A 14,952-nucleotide genomic window follows, 5' to 3' on the forward strand; every position below is an offset into this window, starting at 1 on the left:
TTGTTTGTTTGTTTTTATTTTGGTACTGGGGATTGAACTCAGGGGCACTCAACCACTGAGCCCCATCCCCAGCCCTATTTTGGTTTTATTTAGACACAGGGTCTCACTGAGCTGCTTAGGGCCTCACTGTTGCTGAGGCTGGCTTTGAACTCACAGTCCTCCAGGCTCAGCCTCCCGAACTGCTGGAATTAGAGGTGTGCACTACTGCACTAAGCCAAGTATATTTTAAAATGTCCAAAATAAAAATTTTAAAAAAAGAAAACCACTTATTAGTGCTTTAGAAGGATAATGCATTAATTTAAGGCATTGGATAATAAATGCGTTACTTAATATTTAATAATGCATTACTTAATTCATTAATGATTAATTCATTAATACATAAATATATTCTACAATCTGATTTGTGTCTGAAACTCACAATTTAAGTTAGATGGATTTCTCACTGAATTATTTAACCTACTAACTTAAGATCTCTAAGACATGCTGTATGGAAGATGGCAGAGTAGAAAATTGTAAATATTGTTTTCTAAATAACACATTCCAGTTAACAGAGGCTAGGCTTGGCTGACTCTGATGCTGGTCCCCATTATTGGGGCTGCCTATTATTTGATACAGCCAATACTCTTAACCTAGTTTAACAGCATGTAAAAACTGAGACTCCAGAACTATTATCTAAATTTCTTCCACATCAAAAAACTAATCAACAACAGAGATGGACTGAGAGGATCGCCTTTTTTCTCATCAAATCCTTTTAAATACAGAAGAAAAATAGCACTTGCTAAATAACTGCCATGTGCTAGGCACTGTGAGAGTGATTATTTAATTTAATTCTCTTTTTTTTGGTACTGAGGACTGAGCAGAGGTGCTTCACCCCTGAGTCCCATCCCAAGCCTTTTTTTAAATTTTATTTAGAAGCAGGGACTCACTGAGTTGCTTAGGGCCTCACTAAGTTGCTGAGGTTGGCCTCCAAATGGCGATCCTCCTGCCTCAGCCTCCAGAGCTGCTATAATTACAGGCATACTCCACATCATCTGGCTTTGATTGAATTCTTATGACAGGTCTTAATTAGATGTCACCTCCTTCGTGAGGTATGGAAATCATGGCTGGTGAAGGGGTGACCTCCATGCCCTGATCCTTCAAGTCCATCCTCTGGGGCATTCCTGCCATCCCCTGCCTTTCCTGGCCTTCCCCCATACCCAGCACCTCCCAGAAGTGCTCTCTCACTAACAGGCCATGGAGCACCTACAGGGTTGGCAGGCAAAGCAAAAAGGCAAAACTGGGCTGTTTTAATGCCCCCAATTTTAGAGACAATTCAAATTCTCAACTAGACACCAGAACTGTATCCATGATCTTTCTTAAACTTCTGGGCTCCCATTGAAGAGGGCTTGGTCTTTTGGGGTGTCACCCACTTCAATTATCTTGGTTCCAGCCAAGAGCTGCATGATGAGGCCAAGGTGACCATTGCAGAGATACCCAGCTCCATGAGTGTGCCTAAGGAAATGGGCAGCCACAAAGCCCCTGGGAGCTCAAGAAAGCAAGACATTATTTAATAAAATGAACCTACAAAATTGCATGTGACCCCTTCTCCACATTGGATGGGCTTCAGGTTGCTGGTATCAATTATAGAATAACCCCCCAAAACCAAAGATAAGAACACAACTGAGTCCCTCTGTCGAGCCCACCAGACCCCATGTCATCCTGTTGGGAAAGTCATGTACCCCCCAAGAGCCTGCTGCATTCCCATCCCCATTGACAGATCCATTCTGGCTGGACAGAGGACAGATGATATCAGATGATATCAGGATTTGCCATTGCAAATATCCAGAAGGAATTGTTTCTTCTTGTTAAAATTTTGTTTGTTTGTTTTAGTTATTTAAGTATTTCATGGGTATACATATAGTTGTATTTGAATACTGTTGTCAATACTATTAATTGTATCTATTCTTGCTATTTCATTTTTCAGATATATTCTTTATGGCATTTACGAAAATCACTGATTTTGGTCCAATGTTTTCTGTTGAGGCACTTATCTAAAACACTAGATTACAAGAACTACCATTGGGTAGTGCTTTGTGTCTTAACTATGGCTGTTGACCTGAGATATATTAAAATTCCCTTCATGGTACTTACTATGTAACCTTTGGCAAATAAGTTAACTTTGGAAAGCATACTAGGAGAATTAATTTAAGGACCAAACCGGCTTTAGCAAAAGGATGCCTGAGGGTAACTTAGTTTTTCATTTAGATTAGATGTGATGGCACACCTATTTTCAATAGTGTATTTAGGTGAGATCCTGAGAAAGAATAATCAGTCCTCTTTAATACTGAATAAGACTTCCTTGGCATTTGTTGAAAAACCTAGCTTGATTAAGTTACTTTTTTTTTTAACCATGTGGCTGATGATATGTTGTATTATTCCTGTACTGTGCTGCTGGATTAACTGTGCCAGCATTTTGATGAGAAATCTTGTGCTATATTTGTTAGATTTTGTTAACAATTTATACTTCCTTAACATAATATGTTTGAAATGTTTAGAGCAATGAAACACATACTTTATAGTTTAAAAACTCCAGGCATATCAAGTTATGTAAAGTACTCATATGTAAGACCATATGTACTTGGAACATTTTTTGTGTTTTTAGAAATATATTTCAGTCTTCTTTGTTGTAACAAACTTGTATGGATTATTCAATTCTACTTTATTTTATTCTAATACGAGTTGTTTCACTATCATGGAATCTGTCTACTAACAATGAGCTAGTCTTCATTTTGATTCTACATAGTTTTTCCCTTTCTTTCTTACATATTTACTGCTTATCTAATGGTTATTGTGCTGTTCACCATTATTAATAGTTAGAATATTTCAGTATACCTAATAAAGTTACACACATTGGGTGCAAATAAAGTTGCTTTGACATTGAGTGAGGCCAGTCTATATATTTTGGTCAGTAAAGCATTAGTGAAACTGATGCGTGGAGTTCAGCAAGAAGCCAAAAAGAGCAGACTTGTAACTTACTCCCTGTTTCCTCCCTGAAGTGGCTCACATTTTAGCAGATGATCTAAACAAAGATTAGATTGTCTGGAATGTTTCTGTCATTCTGGATTCCTATGTGAAAATGACATTGAAATGCATTAATACATAAATACTGATATAAAATATTGTAGTATGAGACATAGATAAGTTCTGATTATTATTATTTACCTTGATAGAAAGTTGAAAGAGGAACAACATAATGAAAAGTGGCTGTCCCCTTTCCATAATCCTAGGCCTTCCAAAATGTTATTGAAAATGAAAGTCATCCTTTTTGGAGTAATATTCATTTGTGTACATAAAATAAATCAGAGAAAAAACAGATTATGAAGAGGTTAATATACTTTATAATTTTCCAATGATAATAATGCCAAAATATTATAGAATTATATAAGAAGCAATATTCATTGTGTTCATGTTCTAATCTTGATGTATCAATAATGACTTTAAAGGAATAATTGAAGTGAACATGAATATATAGTGAATGGTTGTGTTTCACAAAAGAGGTAAAAAAGGGTTACTCCAAGATGGATCTGTGACATAGAATAGAAAGGAGGATTTTACCAAAGAAATTCACATAAATGGATAACCATTTAGAAAAGAAAAATAATTTGGCTCATAAATAAAGACTTAAATGGTATAATTGCTAAATATTCAATAATATTAAAGTTAATAGATGAAACTATAAATAAGCCAAATACTATAGTTGAATATTTACTTTTTCAATGAAGGAAAAGGTCTTGCTAAACATAATTACTTAGAAAAAAATAAAATATAAGTTTGGTAGATTTACATAGTATATTTTAAAATATTCAATTGTCCTCCAAATAATGCAAAGAGAATGAAAATGCAAACAAGTAATTGACAAAATGTATTAAAAAATTAAAATTTAAAAGTATATCTACACTGAAAATTATTCTTACAATTATTAAGAGAATAATTAAATTAAATTTGGGTATACCACATGATTATAAAATCTGTGATATATATAGATATATATTTATATATCTATATATATTTATAAAAGCACATTGTTTAATATTGCTGGAAATAAAGAAAATTCACTTTTTTAATAAAAAGTTTTAACTTTAATTTTAATGGAACATCAAATATATCATTTACATTATTGAAGAACTGTGTCATTATGGACCTTGTATCTTCTTTGTGGGAAGATACATGCAATACTGTTTAGAGACTAGTATTGCAGTATAATAAGAAATGTCTTAAATATAATGAAATTTTACACAATTATACTTCTTAGGATTCTAACCTCAAGTAATTTGGGATATTACCCAAACTATAATAACTGTAATTGTTTTTATTGTCTATGAAAATGACTTGTATATAACCTATATGTACAGAGAAATGAGAGATATCTAAATAATTCTGAGATATTCAAGCTATAGAGTATGCTACAACATAACTTACTTATAAAGGGATCTACTGTAAGTAATTTCAAGATAGAAACATATATCCATGAAGGAAAAACACAGGAAAGAGGAATCTAAGCTGCACATAATGTAGTTTTCTTATTTTGTTGAAATTATATACCTGGCTCGCTCTCTCTCTCTCTCTCTCTCTCTCTCTCTCTCTCTCTCTCTCTCTCTCTATATATATATATATATATATATATATATATATATATATATATTAAATCTTTGTTTAGATCACCTGCTAAAATGTGTGTATGCTGATTTACTGATGGGGTTATTTGGTTTTTCAATGTTGTTTTTTTTAGTTTTTTATATATTCTGTATATCAGTCTTCTACCAAAACAGCACCATAGCCTCACTCTATATGGCTTATATACATAATGGAGTTTTACTCAGCCATAAAGAATAACAAAATTATGTCATTTGCAGGAAAATGAATGAGACTTGAGAATATTGTACTAAAGGAGATAAACCAAACTTAGAAAACCAAGGGTCATATGTTTTTTCTCTTATATGGAAGCTAGAGAGGAAAAAGAAAAAGAAAAAGAACCTTATGAAAATAGAAGATAGACCAGTAAACCAGAAAATAGAAGAAAAACCAGAAAATAGAATATAGACCAGAAAATAGAAGATAGACCAGGAAGTCAATAAGGTGAGAGATAGAGGAGATAAAGGGGAATGAAATAGACCAAAATATGACATGTATATGAATAAATATACCACAATGAATTCCAGTACTATTTAAAATCATAATACACCATTAGAACTCAGATATAATCATATGATAATATGTAGGTACAAATTCATACATGTATATAAATAGTGTTATAGATTTATTACCCAATATCCTATTGCATTACTTTTTACACATTTCTTTATTATGTTGTGACTTTTGCTTATCAAGTCAAAGGTCTTCATTGCCTCAGGAAGACAGTAAGTTCTCAGAAAATATCTCAAAGACTAAAATTGTTTTTTTTCCATACCCGAGTGGACTTGAAACCCATCAAAGAGATGATGATTTTTGAAAAATTTCCCTCAGGTTTTCAAATATACACAAACATCAACAATAAATTTCAGTGAAATCAGAATATTCTCTTAGATTTTACCATTAACATATTACTTTACTTGATTTATCACAAGTCTACCCATTTATATACCAGTCTACTCCTCTTAAATAGGAATCCCTTTATAAGTAAGTTACTGATACAAGTATACTTTATTATAAGTATATTTTTATGTGTATCACTAAAAAGAAAGCTTGAATTTAAGGTCTAAACACAAAACTTAGGTTTAATGTCCTTCTACTTTGAAAAATATAAAGTCTGTTAAGTTATAACAATAGATAATAGAACTGATGGTGGGCTAGCATAGAGTAATTCATCCTTTCTATTATATGAATGATGTTGAGGCAGAGGAAGCAGATGTGAAAGAGAGCAATAGGAAATCATGTGTTTGGCATTGGATCTTCTAAAATCCCAAGCTCAAAGTTATCCAGTAGAGGAGAAGGTATATGCAATAGAATGCCTGAAAATATAATATCGTTCACAGTCAAGCCAAGTACCTTGCTTTTTCCCATTGAAGCTTAGGGAAACTACAATACCGAAAGAAAGTCAATTGTGCCCAAACAGTCACCTGGGTCTCCACTTCATGGAGAAACATCTGAGAGACCCTCCAAATGTTTCAGGAAGGGTGAAGATTGACTGAGCAGGGATCCAACAGATACACAAAGGTAAGAAAAAGGAATGGCTGATAGATTAATGACCAGGAATCATGAGTGGAAAGAGGACGGCTTTCGATTCAATACTACCTTCTCATAGGTATAGAAAAATCATATACCTCTAACTTATATACCATGCTTAGAGAGATGAAATGGTTAAAGAGAATCTGAAATTGAATTAGATTAAATATGATATGCCTTAGATGATACAAAATTGACAGAATTTCTATACAATGGACTCATTCATATTTTCTATTAGAGAGAAATTAGAATGCAAAAATAGGGTTATAGAAAAATAAAGACATATGCATGTGCTTCATGACTGAGTGTGTTAACCAGCATTTCATCACCGCAACCAAAATAACTGACAGAAAAAAACCAAAGGAAGAAAAGTTTAGTTGGACTCATGGCTTCAGAAGACTCAGTCCCTGATCTGCTGACTCTTGCTCTGGGCCTGAAAAGAGACACAACCGCAGAACAAAGGGGCATGGATAGAGAAAAGCTGTTCACCTCATGGCATCTGGGGAGCAGAGAGAGCAAGAGCAAAAGGACCCAAGGAAAAAATTTTATCCCCAAGGTAATGCCCCCTATGACCTATTTCCTCCAGGCATACCCCTATCCCCCCTGCCTATAGTTACTACTATAATAATTCAAATTACTAATCCATGGGATAGACTAATCCACTGATTAAGTTATAGCTCTCGTATTCTACTCATTTTGACTCTGAACATCCCTGCATTGCTTGAATTATTCGGGGGGACACCTCACATCAAAAACATAACACTGAAGTATTATACGTTATTTAATTAGTTAGTTTGGTCAGAAAATTATCTACTACCATATTCTTAGCCACATTGTAAAAACGTGTTCCATGAAGTACAAAAAGGACACATTCTATATGGAAAAATATAGCTTTGCTTTTATTGATCATTTGGAGAGGAAACTTTTGGGGTTTATCATATTGAAAACAATTTATATTTTAATATATATATATATATATATATATATATATATATATATATATATAATTATGTCCAATATTGAATGGATAATCCCCTGTATTTAAATCATCTGTTAATGTATCTACTGGGATATTTGAAGTTCTCCTTTAAAATTTATCCTTTACCCTCCCCAGGCTTTATGGATTTTGTCTTCACACAGTAGGGTGTTGGGTGATGGGAATTTTTCATGCTTGACTTAAAACCTACATGGAACAGCAGCTACAAGGTGGACTAGGTTAGTCATACAAAAAGGGAAAGAACAGAGTGTATGGCAAGGACTCACTTTTGGACTACCAAAGCCTAATTTTTCCTTGAGGGTTCCCAAGGATAAACCAATCTGCAGTTAGGTAAAAGGGAGGTTTGCTTAGTACAAATGCATGTATCTAAAGTTATGTGATGTAACTTTTTTAAATTTCCAGCTCATAAAGCTTGTCCTCAAAGGATATTCTTCCACAATAGTTTACTCAGATAATCTAAGTGAAACACATGTTTATCTTCTTTTGTGTTTTTCTATGTGCTATCTAAAATAAATATATATTAAATCGCCAAACCCTAAAATAAATGACAAATACTGTATGACAGGTTAATTACTTATCCTTTTTAACTTCTAAATCACAAAATTTCTTGATAAACAATTTAAAGTAAAAAACAAATTGTACTAGTCAAGAGTTGTATTGGCACATTACAAAAGCAAATAGCTTTAAACTTTTAGTAGCTTATATCAACAAATGCTTTTTCCTTAATCAAACACTGTGCCTATCAGCCTTATCATGCTCTACTGAATCTTTATTCCGGTCCCCAATCTCATTCTGGGTTTATTTGAAGTCATTGTGAGTGAGAGAAAAATACACAGGGAAAATTACACAATGGCTTTAAAAGTTTTTGCCTAGAAGTGGCATATGGCATTGCTACTCACTTTGTATTGGCAAAACCATGTCTGCCTTGACATCTGCAGAGCAGGGGTGTATAATCCTGCTTTGGAAAGGGACACAACAGGAAGGAAAATTGAATATGTAGCAAATAGTAATGAAACCTCTCAGAAGTCCATACTCTAATTTGACACTAGTATACACACTTCACATTTAAACAATTTTGAATCCCATTAATTTGTATGGTGCATATTAATGTACTTGTGGATTTGTACTTTTGGTCTGTGGTCAATTACCTCACTATTCACTGGGGTGACCATGTGCGGGGATTTTGCTCATCCAAAAGCAATTTCATTTTCTACTGATAAAAGTGTCTGAAATATGGTACATACATTTCAGGTGAAGTGGTACCTGTAGCATATGCCCCTACCCTGAGTCAGAGAGCAAAAAATATTTCTTAAGTCACAGTGGTTGGTTCAACTGGATATGTGACAAATTATCCAAAAATGCAATTTGATCACTCTGGCCAGACTGGTTCATCTCAATTAAAATGTATCCTTAAGAAGTTTCAATCTGAACTAATTTTGAAAATATGTAAAGTCTTACTAGATGAAAAATAAAACACTGAAATAAAAACTTCCCTCCTTTTATGGTAGGTTAATATTTTTGCCTAAGTTTGAACATGGAGGACGTAGGCCTATCTAGTTGCTGCCAATTTTCACCACTTCAGTATGTCAGTGAATTAAGTCAAAGATGAAGAGTCAAAAGTTGTAGTGACGGTGAGACCTGATAATATGTGGAAGTTGGAAGAACAAGTTGAACCTGAAAATTGAAGGGACAAAAGGAAAATAAATTAAGTGAATAGTAAGAACCCTTTTCTGGAATATTTAAACCATTAAATTGTGCAACCTATGAAATAAATGTTCTTTTCCTCCATCAGTCAATTGGATGTGAGTTTTTTGGCTGCCTACAAATGAAAGTCCCAGCTGATTTGGATGCCCTTTAGAGTAGCACACGTGTTACTTGGTGAGGTTTTACTCTTTCTACAGATGCCAGCTCACCATAACTGCCAGGCTCAGGCCTTTTTCATCTTGGCAAAGGTAGAACAGACTGGCTCCAGTGCAAGGAAACAAAAACATTTATTCATGTTGATCCTGGAGGTAAGACAACATAAATTGGCTTCCAAAGTTGCAAGAGGGGCCAATATCAATTGAACAAGATCCTAGAAGTCATGGGTACAGAAGACTGAAGCCAAGGATTATTCAAAAAGATAATAGAGCATGGTTTCCCAGTTTGTTCTCAAGACATGAACCTTTGGATTTAGGAGTCAAGATGAATTCAAGACAAGAATAATAAGGTTTTCTGTCATTTTGTACCTATGCTTTTAGGACCAGGATAGCACTTTTTTTTTGTAGAAAGTGATAATGAAAAATGATGACCTCGTGTCTAGGCTTAAGCTTTTAACTTTGCTTCTGCTCAGGGGATCGAATGTGTTGTAAAAAGTAATCAATCACATGCTAAAAGCTGTCTGGATAATTACCTCTGAGATTTTATGAAATTTAAAAATATTTTTATAAGAGTACTGGTTCTATAATATCTTTCCAAGATATAGATCAGATTTGTTTTTTCTCAATAATTTATGAAAAGTTATAGAAATGGCAAAATTTATTGTGATTTTCAAAGAATTTTATAATCAAATATAAAATGTTCAATCTTCAAACTTATTTTCTTTTAAAATTTTCTTTCATGTCCTTTATAAGAATCTTTTTACAGAAAAATAATGTTAAACTTGTTTCAACATCCAAAGAACAATAAAAACTTTATTAATTAAAAAAACATATGTATTGTACAGAAATCATTATTTCTTAATCAGTACATATAATTTTTTAAAAATTTCTAATTGTAAATAAATGAAAAGAATTTAAACTCTAAGTGTTCCATAAAACAAGTGAAAGTGAAATTGAATTCATATATGTTGTATAATAAACCTAAAATTAGTCCAGAGTTGCTTTGTATAAGGAGGAAAATTAGAAAATAAAATCTGAATGTATAATTGCAAGTAAATGCCTGCCAATTTCATATTTGATAGAATATTGAATACCATGCCTCCTCAAGGAATAAGCTACATGCTTTGCTTTGGGGGTGATGTGAGCAATTAAAGTGGTGAAAAGAAGAAATGAGGAAAAAAAAGAACAAATTTTTATGATCTGAGATTGAGAATGATTAAGTGTAATATTATGTAACATGGTAAAGGATAATGCAAGCTATTTTATCTTAAAATACAGATTGTTACTTGGGCTATCAGAGAAACTGAATTACAACTTGCACTTCTTAATAAAATAAGTAGAAGATGGGATTCAGAAGTTCTCCGGAATTTAAAATTTACTTAACTCAGTCATTCTTCGAGTTGTGAAAATAAAAATACTTAGATTGCAGTGGGAACCAATAAGAATGACTTGGATAGTTTAATAGTTCTAGTTATATATTGGATGGCTAACTCAGATATCTAAAATTGGCATCAGATTTTTTTATGTGAAAGAAGAAATTGTATAAATTCTTTTACTCTCTTATACTAATTTTCTCCTTTCAGCAATCAATACTAAAATAAATTTACTTTAAATTGTGTTAGTAAAGAAGCTTTTGCTGTCATTTCCAAACTAAATAGGTTTTTAAATTTTTTTTAAATTGTAGATGGACACAATACCTTTATTTTATTTTATTTATCTATTTTTATGTGGTGCTGAAGATCAAACCCAGTGCCTCACATGTGCTAGGCAAGTGCTCTACAACCCCAGTCCCCAAACCAAATAGTTCTTATTTCTGATTTTTAATCTACTGACTAAAGTGTAAGCAGTTTTCTCTATAAGGTATCTCAGATCCTTTGCGAGTTGAATCACAATTATTTGTTGTGAATATGTAAAAGGCAAAAAAATATGTATAATCAGCAACAGTTTACTTTGTCATCAAAACTTCTAATAATACTACTTAAAACTATCCTAACCCAAATATGACTAGGAGATTTCAGTAACTTAGGGGAAAAATAATTTGCTCTTTTTTTAGTAATATATAAATTGTATCACATATATTAATCATCAACCTTTCCAGAATTATGTATCTTTGAAAATGTAAGTAGAATCATTAAAATATCACAAACAGAGCACTCTACTCAAAGGTAAGCTGAATATTAAATATTGTTTATTTCATATTTCACAAATTGTATCTTTATCATTGGAATCAATGACCTATGAATTTAGAGAATACAGAGTGACCATGAGCTAAGAATGTTTTAAATTCTTAAAATTCATGACTAAGGGACATTAATCTTTTTACATGGGTCCATATTATTAATCATTTTACTAATTAATGGCTTTATCATGTTGAAGAAGACAATTAATTTTTCTCCCTTTCTCATGGGCACAGTAAGCATTGCACATCATATATGGATCAGACCATCTGAGGAGCAGCCATGGGTTCAGACATGACAGTCAAAGAATGCGGAGCAAAGAGTCTTCTAAATTTCGCATCCCAAAAGGCAGAACCTAGTGCCCTCCAGGATTGAAAGAAAAAAAAAAGAATCAAGTAAGTTTTTATGAAATTATGTAAATCCTAATAGTAAAGCGTTCCATTCTCTATACAAATATTAACAGGATTTTTAAAAGAAATTTTAGGACTCTGAACTCATTGCTTTAAGGTAAATTGCAAATACATCTTCAGTATTCTTTGAAAATCAACAAAATCAGTAAATGATCACAAGTGGCATTTGTAATAAGCCCTAGTTATGGTTGATGTATGAGATAATTATAATACTTTGCTAGAAAATCCAATAAATCCCAGAATTGTTATTTTCCTAAATCTATTTTTATGGAAATTAGAACCTGAATATCCCATTTATTACAACAAGAGAACTTTACAAGTTTTTCTGACAGACTCAATCAAAAACTCTGTTGCTTCATGAAAAGTAATTGTTTCTGATGCCTGGTAAAAAGTACTTTATTTTCTGAAAGGAAGTAGCTTAATAAAAAAAAATGTAGCCAACTATAATTCTCACAATAAACTGAATTTAATAATATGCAGATACCTGTTTTGACATAGAACTCAAGATAATAAGTAAACATAATAACATTTTAAAGTATATTTGACAATTTTTCAAACCTGATTCAGTTACAGTGCAATTTTTCTTATAATAAAATATTTTAGTCAGGTAATCTTGTTCATTGTTGTGTACTACCACCACATATAAATGCTTTGTGATATTTTTGTTTCCCTTTTATTATTTCTATTTAATTTATGACTTTATTTATTCAAGGGTACATATAAGATTATTCAAGTTATAAGATATTCAATATATATAAGATATCTTGGAGGCTGGGAGTATAGCTCAGTGGTAGAGCACCTATCTACACACACACACACACACACACACACACACACACATTTATATATCTTAAAAAAACTTGATTTCTACATAAAGTCAATCATTTGGTCTTAATTAGCTTAACAACTATGACACTAGCTTTTTTAAAAAAATTGCATTGAGCTAAATTTCTTCTCAGCATTATCGTCAATAATAACTATAGTCATGCCACCTTTTCAGTCTAATAAAATAGACTGTATACAAAGAGTCTAGGTACATATATTTTATTTATATAAAAATTAAATTCAAGCTTAACTGCAATAATTTTTCCTGACAAAAAATTTATATATGTTTAAATTTGTTTAATTTGGATAACTGTATAAGAAGAGCTTTTCTTTTTCTTTTTTAAAAATCTTTCAACCATACATTTTACATTTACCTAAAATACATTTATTCTCTACTTTCTCCCTTATTTTTGTAGTTTAAAATTTTATTCACTTTTATATGATAAAGAACCTCAAATAAACTGACCTCTTGTATTTCCCATCTCTCCTAATATATATGTAGAATATCACTTTGTACCTACTCTTAACCCTTTGCAGTTACTCTGCTTCTTATTGTTTTATCAACCACAGATACTTTCTCTGAAATCTCTTCTGTGAAAGATGACAATTTTACTTTTTTCATTTTTATTTAGTGACAATCAGATATTTTACCTCCAGTTTCTGTGTTCTGTATGTTATTTTTCTGTTAAGACTGATATGATTTCTTCAAATTCTGTAACAATAATCAAGGGTATTTTAAAGACTTGTCTAAAACGTTACTCTAATGTTGAAAATTAGGTGGAATGCGGTGGCACATGACTGTAATTCCAGAGACTCCAGAGGCTGAGGCCTAAGGATAAAAAGTTTGAAGTCACTTTCAGCAACTTAGCAAGAGGCTGTATCTCACTAAGAAAGAAACTGAAAATTAGTCAATGTTTGTTATATTACTATATCAATAAAATTTTATGATTTAATATATTAAAATATATTTAGTTTGCTGCCAATTTTGTGAGATTTCATTAATCCTTTTTTTAATACTTCTATTATTAAATCCTTAAAAAATCCAAAAAGCTAAGACCTAACATTTCATTTCATAATGGAATGAATTACATGGAATTACTGTAATTAATGTAAGTCTTACTGCTTATACCCATATATTCAAGGGCAATAACCAATAAGAGGGTCTATGACAGTCTCACATTTAGAAAGAGACCCATAGTTAAATGGTTTTCTTTCCTTGCAGTGAAAAGTAAGGAGCACCATTCCAAAGATTTCACGCCTTTTGTGTTGAAGAAAATCAGTCTTTTATTTTTCCTCTGTTTCGTTTTGATTTTTGCCTTAATAATTTGTGACCTACAATTTGCTCTTATCCTTGAGATGTTGTGGCTTTTGAATTGACCCTTTATGTTCCATAGTTCATCTCAAACTTTTTATCTTTATTTTATTCCTATTAAGTTTTTGGTTGATAACCTCTACGGTGTGTGTGTGTGTGTGTGTGTGTGTGTGTGTGTGTGTGTGTGTTTGCGTGTACATGTCTTAATTTCCAAGACCATTTCTTGTTTTCCTATCTTTGACACTCCTTGGTCTTTTTTGGATGCTGTGGGAAGTCATTGAGCAATGGGTACAATAAGATAATTCAGAGGAACAATTTCTGGTGTTTCTAGTATAGCAGAGTGAATTCAGTTAATGATAATACATTGCATATCTCAAAATTTTTAGAAAAGGGGATTGTGGATGTACTTTCCATAAAAATAGTAATAAGTTTATGGATAATAGCTTGAATTGATCATTACCCAATATATACATGAATCAAAATATCACAATGTTCCTCATAAATATGTACTAATAATAATATATCTCACATTAATTAATATTATATAACAAATTAATATTAAAAACCTGCAATGAAAATCTGAGACTTCTTTTGCATTTGTCTTATTGTTTTTCTATATTATTTGAATAGTTTATAGTTTTATTTTTCTATCGTCATTACCTTTTTTTATTGATTGTTCAAAACATTACAAAGCTCATGACATATCATCTTTCATTCATTTGATTCAAGTGGGTTATGAACTCCCATTTTTACCCTTAGTTTATATTTTCTTAGGGGTCATTTCTTCCACATGTTCATTTTGCATCTTTCCTTCAGGTTACAAACTTTCCTCTGGTGTTTTACTATTCTTGAATATATTGTCACAAATAACAATGAATCTAGTACACCTAATTATACTTCATCATCTGATATGCCTTCCTCTATAAATTGAGGAAGTAAATACTAGGCTTGGGGCCCGTAAATATGAACACTGAGAGATCTGTGCTCTGGATAAATAATTCCTACATTACTCATGCAATTTACTCTCAAAGTTTACTCTACTTCTGTAGAAATAAACTTCAGTGAATTGCTGGACATTCATTTCATGATGTTGCTATGTGTGTGTTTGGGAGAGAGAGTTCCATTTATAGATTTTTAATTGAGATTTCAGACTTATCTCTCGCTTCCCCAT

Source organism: Spermophilus citellus (assembly GCF_964194105.1).
Source record: "Spermophilus citellus genome assembly, chromosome: 16".
NCBI classification, from domain to species: domain Eukaryota; kingdom Metazoa; phylum Chordata; class Mammalia; order Rodentia; family Sciuridae; genus Spermophilus; species Spermophilus citellus.